Raw genomic sequence first — 7,133 nt, forward strand, 5'->3', positions numbered from 1 at the left:
CCTCATTGAATAGCCACTTGCCAGAAATAACCCTTCACTATGGGGGCGCCTAGGTGGCTCAGTCAGTTAAGTGTCCAACTTCGGCTCAGGTCATGATCTCATGATTCGTGAGTTGGAACCCCATGTTGGGCTCTGTACTGACAGCTCAGGGCCAAGAGTCTGCTTTGGATTCTGCATCACCCTCTCTCTCTGCCTTTTCTCCACTCACACTCTGTCTCTCTATATACAAAAAATAAACATTTTAAAAAAACTTTCACTATGGAAGTGAAAACAGGAGTGCTACCTGACTCTATCACACTCCTGCGTAGTATTGTCACAAGAATTAATTGAATTTACATATGTAAAATGCCTTATATGGTAATATACATATAGTGCCTTGCACATTGTAAACCCTTGATACAGTATATCATCTATTATTATGCTGTACACTCCTGTTACTCATTAGCACTACTGCTCTTTCACTATCTTTTACCCACTCCCTCCTTTACTGATTAGTTCTTGACTCTTTGGGGTCAAAAGTTAATGTTGGGAAATATTTTCACAAACACACGTTTCACCCATATTGGATAGCCTTGCCTCAGAGTGGTGTATTACCTTCTCAGGCTACTTAAATAACCTTGCTTGTCAAGGAATTTGGACTATTTTCTAAAGACCGGTTTCCAAACATTGTAAGAGGACCACACAAGACCAAATCAAATTCTCTTCCCAAAATGAGGATTATTTACCAACTTATGAACGTAGAATGCTTTCTGCACAAGGACCTTTGCCTCAGAGGCCAGGAAAGCCTTTGTGTCCTTTGTTTGAGGAACTTAGTCCTCATGACCCAAGTCCTAATCATCAGCTCCAAAGTTACTGTCATTCTATTGTCCCAACAAGCCTTGCATTCTTCACACAAATATGCTTCTAGTGACTTTTTAAAAAAAATATATGGAACACTTCATGAATTTGCATGTCATCCTTGTTCAGGGGCCATGCTAATCTTCTCTGTAAGATTAGTGTCTGTTCCGATAGTTTAATGTCCCTACACCATATGTACACATTAGTATTAACTGTGACCTATAGTGCAATCCTCTTTCAGGTCAGGTCTATTGTTCTGAAAAAAAACCTTCATTTTTGTGGGGCGCCTAGGTGGCTTAGTCGGTTAAGCGTCCGACTTTCGCTTAGGTCATGATCTCGCGGTTCGTGGGTTCGAGCCCCGCGTCAGGCTCTGTGCTGACTGCCAGCTCAGAGCCTGGAGCCTGTTTCAGTCTGTGACTCCCTCTCTCTCTGGTCCTCCCCTGCTCACGCTGTCTCTCTCTCTCTCTCTCCTAGAAATAAGTAAAACATTAAAAAATTTTAAAAAAACCTTCATTTTTGTCTAAGCACCCTCTTCTTTCTTTTGTTAAGTTTTTATTTATTTATTTTGAGACTGAGAGTGAGAGAGGAGGAAGGAGGAGCAAGAGAGAGAGGATCCCAAGCATGCTCCACACTGTTATCGCAGAGACCAAATCAGGGCTTGATCTCACAAACTGAAAGACCATGACCTAAGCCAAAATCAAGAGCCAGGCACTTAACCCACTGAGCCACCCAGGGGCCCTGAGTACCTTCTCCTTTCAACAATGAATCTCAGGCAAGTTTCCACTAAGTTACATCAGAGACTTCGTTAAGCTTGCTTTCCAGGTCATAATATTTCCCCACATTCCAGGAGGCACCAGACTGTGTGCATAAACTATTTCTTCTGTACCATCCTCTCTAGGCAACAGAGCTTAGCAGATACACCAGGCTTTGAGGAAGGAACCCACACCCTGGTCTTACCCTTCTTCCTTTACCTGTTTTGACTTAGCCCCAGGTAGAAAGAATAAAAAACTCCAGGGGTACCTGGGTGGCTCAGTGGGTTAAGCATCTGACTTTGCCCAGGGTCTGGCTCTGTGTTGACAGTTCGGAGCCTGCTTGGATTCTCTCTGCCCCTCCCTCAGGCACGTGCACATGCCTGCTCTCTCTCAAATAAATAAACTTGAAAAAAAGAAACTCCATAAAAGTTATACAGACTCTGACTCAATTTCTGGGAGTCATCATGGAAATCTGAGAGCTATGTGGATACGTCAAGCATCCAACATAATTCTGTTGCAGGTGAGTAATAATGGCTGAGAAATGTTAAGATGCATATACATGAGGACAACCTCACAGACACCCTGAAAGCCGTGTGTGTTGTGGAGAGAGCGGGTCTTGTGTCCCTGGGGGAAGGGGGTGTACGTAAAAGATTGAAGGAGGGTGAGAAGATAAAAAGAGAATTTGAAATTGGCATCAGACAATGCATTAAGGAGTCCCTGTGAACTGAAGCTCAAGGTAAGATGGAAAACAACTCAACCAATGCCCGTAGGGATGGATAGCAGCCAGTGTGTAAGCAAAATATCAGCAGAAAACAATATGGACAGATGCTAAATCATATTTTAGCATGATTTTTTCCTCCTTCTATGTTAGTTAAACCACTGTAGGGGTTAAGAAGGGGGGGGGAAAGCCTTGAATTTAGCTATGTGTTCACCCAAAAGAGAGAGGAAATGTTTGTAAGTGACTGAACTTGCCATGTAGTGACCAGATACATTTCTGTGCTATTATAAGGACAGAGTGGTCAAGAGCATAGTTCAGTGAAGTTATAGGAAAATAAAGGAACATTTTCTTAACTTTTGTAACCTACTTCAGGGAATATCTTCAAAGTGACTGTATTTACCAGGGTTCTTAAGAGAAACAGAACCTCTATTTATATAAATATAATACATATGAGATTTATTTATGTGTTCATTTTAGGGAATTGGCTCACATGATTTTGGAAATTGCCAAGTCTGAAATCTACAGGACAAGCTGGCAGGATGGAAAGCCAGAGAAGAGTTGATATTGTAGTCTCATGTTCAAAGGTAGTTCAAAGGCAGAATTCCTTCTTCCTGTCCCCACAATTTGGGACTCTGTAGGGTTGCAGGTCATAATCACCAAAGGACAAAGTCTTCTGCCGCAAAACTCAGGAAGAATCACATTGAACTATAAGCTATAGATGCTTTCTGAACACTGCAGGATTCTTTTGTTCAGGGAATAGCAGGAATCACCACCGGTTGTGGCCATCCTACAAACACAGGATGGACCCCTGTCCCAAATTGGGTTCAGAAGTCAAGAATGGTGATCACACACACACACACACACACACACACACACACCAAGAAAGTGTTGAAGCATTATTACTTACATAATGAGGCTTTTTCAGGAAAGCAGGGCAGTCTTTGTAAGCTTGTCCAAAAATGGCTTGAGGAATAAGGGAAAGGAAACTGACTTGGGGTGTTTATGGTGATTAGGGGATGGGAGCTCCTTTGTGCAGGAAGAGGCTTGCGAGGTTTGAGCTTCTCACTGGCACCAAAGGAAGGAATATCTTGGCTTTTGTGTCAGCTTTCCCAAATGTGGAGCACAAGGAGAAGAAGAGATGAGGCTTAAGATGTCAGTAGTCAAACATCAAAAAATGGTATCAGACTCTATTACACCATTTGCACAGGGGAAATTACCTTGGCCATCAGGAGGAGGAAGAGATGCTGTTATGTGATGGGGGCAAGCTGGATATGCTTGCCACACAAGCAATCCATATGGGTGCCTCTTGGAACTCCTTTGCCCAATTTTGATGGGAAATGGAAATGTGCAATAACTCTGGCCAGAGAAGATCATGGTAGCCAGTGGCTAAAGATTTGTCAGGAATGAAGGTCTCAGTCATGTCACCAGGTGAGCTACCCAGACCAGGTGAGAGAAAGATTAATTTAGAATGGTTAGTGGAGAACCTTGGAGGATCTTATTTCAGGACTTAAATGAAGAAGTCGGTTTTAGCTGCATAGGGAGTGGGCAGTACTGGACATGATGGTGCACCATACAAATTTCTCTTCAAGAAATGACTTTCAGGGTGCCTGGGTGGCTCCGTAGATTGAGTGGCCTACTTTGGCTCAGGTTATAACTTCATGGCTCAAAAGTTCGTGGGTTTGAGCCCTGCATCAGATGTGCTGACAGCTCAGAGCCTGGAGCCTGCTTCTGATTCTGTGTCTCCCTCTCTCTCTCCCCTTTCCCTGCTAGTGCTCTGTGTGTCTCTCTCAAAAATAAACATTAAAAAATGGTTTTTTTAATGACTTGCTATAGATTTTAGGGGTCATATCAATAGAAAGCCTTCATCTATTAGCCCCTTCAAGACAGCCTCAGTTGCAGAGAGATATCTTGCCTATATCTAATGACTGATTGAGGTGGGTGTGTAAAGGCCCAACTATTTCAAAACATTAATCCCAAGGATACTCTTTAATAAACATTCTGTACGATAAACTGTTTCGGAGTCTGCTTCCTGGAAAGTATACCCTGAAACATCTCTAATAGTGCCATTAATTTCTGTATTACTAGGAATAAAGCTAGTGTTATGGACTGAATGCATAATTCATGTGTTGAAGCCCTAAACCCCAGTTTGGCTATATTTGGGGAAAAGGAAATAAGTAAGGTTAAAGTGATAGGGAAAACCTGTTGTAAGATGGCCGACAGAACTAATAAGAAAACACCAGTCTCAGGTAAAAGACTCCCCCTTCCAGGTTTTTCTTCCCACCTTGCTTGTCACACGCATTAATTAGGAATGCAGAAGAAACAGGCTATAAATTGTTCTCTCTACTAATGATCTGGGCTCAGACCTTTGGAGAATGATCTCCTCTGAACTAGTGTAAAATAAACTTCCTGCTTTCCACAATCTCCGAGTGCAACTTGGTTCTTCCGCCGGGTAATCCATACCAGATTCTCTAACAAAACAAGGTCATAAGAGTCAGGGCTCTAATCTGGTAAGAACAGTATCCTTATAAGAAGAGATACCTGAGAGATACCTGAGAACACCCCCCCCCCTTTCCGCACACAAACATTAAAGGAAAGGCCATGTGAGGACATGGCATGGAGGCTGCAACCAGAAAGAGGTATCGCACCAGAAATGAAATTTGCCAGAACCTTGATCATAGTCATCTAGCCTCCATAAATGTGAAAAAATAAATTTATCTTGTGTAAGCCAATTAGTTTGTGGCATTTTTTTATGACAGCCTGCTCAGACTAATACAGCCAAGTTGCTTAGTTAATAGACTCAACAACAAATCCGATTCTTAAAAAAAGATCGTTTATTTCTGCTCACCTGATCATGTGGGATAAGCATTTTATATCAGTAGGTAGGTAGCTCTCCTTCATGAAAGTATTTAGATATCAAGATATCTTCTATCCGGTTTTTTTTTCTGACAAAGCAGTTTTAATCTAGAGTCCAGTGAACTTTTTTTTTTTCCTTAGAGTTAAGGGGCTCTTTTTTTTTAATAGTTTCTTGTGAAGTTGGTTTCCATATAACACCCAGTGCTCATCCCCACAAGTGCCCTCCTCCATACTCATCACCCCACTTCCCTTCACCCCACATCTGCCCTCAGTTTGTTCTCAGCATTCAAGAGTCTCTCATGGTTTGCCTCCCTCCCTCTCCCCAACATTTTTCCCCTTCTTCCCCCCCATGATCCTCGTTAATTCCTCCTAATCCTCCTATACGTGCAAACATATGGTAGCTGTCCTTCTCTGCCTGACTTATTTCGCTCACCATAACACACTCTAGTTCCATCCATGTTGCCACCCATGGCCAGATTTCATTCTTTCTCATTGCCATGTAGTATTCCATTGTATAGATAAACCACATCTTCTTGATCCATTCGTCCGTGGATGGACACTTAGGCTCTTTCCATGTTTTAGCTATTGTTGAGAGTGCTGCTATGAACATTGGGGTACATGTGCTCCTATGCATCAGCATTTCTGTATCCTTTGGGTAAATTCCTTGCAGTGCTATTGCTGGGTCATAGGAGAGTTCTATTGTTATTTTCCTGAGGAACCTCCACGCTGTTTTCCAGAGGGGCTGCACCAGTTTGCACTCCCACCAACAGTGTAGGAGGGTGCCCATTTCTCCACAATCTCGCCAGCATCTAGAGTCCTCTGATGTGCTCATTTTAGCCACTCTGACTGGCGTGAGGTGGTATCTAAGTATGGTTTTGATTTGTATTTCCCTGATGAGGAGGGATGCTGAGCATCGTTTCATGTGTCTGTGGGCCATTTGGATGTCCTCTTTGGAGAAGTGTCTGTTCATATCTTCTTCCCATTTCTTCACTGGATTGTTTGTTTTTCGGGTGTGGAGTTTGGTGAGTTCCTTATAGATTTTGGATATTAACCCTTTATCTGATATGTCATTTGCAACTATCTTTTCCCATTCCGTCGGTTGCCTGTTAGTTTTATAGATTGTCTCCTTTGCCTTGCAGAAGCTTTTAATCATGATGAGGTCCCAATTGTTTATTTTTGCTCTTGATTCTTTTGCTTTTGGAGATGTGTCAAGTAAGAAATTGCTGCGGTGGAGGTCAAGGAGGTTACTTCCTGCTTTCTCCTCTAGGGTTTTGATGGTTTCCCGTCTCAAGTTCAGGTCCTCTATCCATTTTGAGTTTATTTTTGTGTTTGGTGTGAGAAAATGATCTAGTTTCATTCTTCTGCATGTTGCTGTCCAGTTCTCCCAGCACCATCTGTTAAAAAGGCTGCCTTCTTTCCATAGGATATTCTTTCCTGCTTTGTCAAAGACTAGTTGGCTGTATACTTTCGGGTCCAATTCCGGGTTCTCTATTCTATTCCATTGGTATATGTGTCTGTTTTTGCGCCAATACCATACTGTCTTGATGATGACAGCTTTGTAGTAGAGGCAAAAGTCTGGCATGGTGATAATCCCGTTTTGGTTTTCTTCTTCAATATTACTTTGGCTATTCGGGATCTTTTGTGGTTCCATACAAATTTTAGAATAGTTTGTTCTAGTTTTGAGAAGTATGCTTGTACAATTTTGATTGGAATTGCATTGAATATGTAGATTGCTTTGGGTAGTAATGCCATTTTAACTATATTTATTCTTCCACTCCATGAGCATGGAATGTTTTTCCATTTCTTTGTGTTTTCTTCAATTTCCTTCATAAGTTTTCTATAGTTTTCATCATACAGATCTCTTATTTCCTTCGTTAGGTTTATTCCTAGGTACTTTATGGTTTTTTGTGCAATTGTGAATGGGAGCAGTTTCTTGATTTCTCTTTCTGTTGCTTCATTTTTAGTGTATAAGA

General features: G+C 41.8%; 1 non-coding gene across 1 annotated transcript; it reads right to left on the reverse strand.

Annotated features, from left to right (window-relative positions):
* Positions 1-921: 921 nt before the first annotated feature.
* LOC120248260 lies at positions 922-1,028 on the reverse strand. Its single transcript, XR_005532535.1, has one exon. It is a non-coding gene; the product is annotated as a U6 spliceosomal RNA (small nuclear RNA).
* Positions 1,029-7,133: the final 6,105 nt, after the last annotated feature.

This window comes from Hyaena hyaena, unplaced genomic scaffold, assembly GCF_003009895.1.
Source record: "Hyaena hyaena isolate Hyena2069 unplaced genomic scaffold, ASM300989v1 scaffold_576, whole genome shotgun sequence".
Lineage (NCBI taxonomy): Eukaryota > Metazoa > Chordata > Mammalia > Carnivora > Hyaenidae > Hyaena > Hyaena hyaena.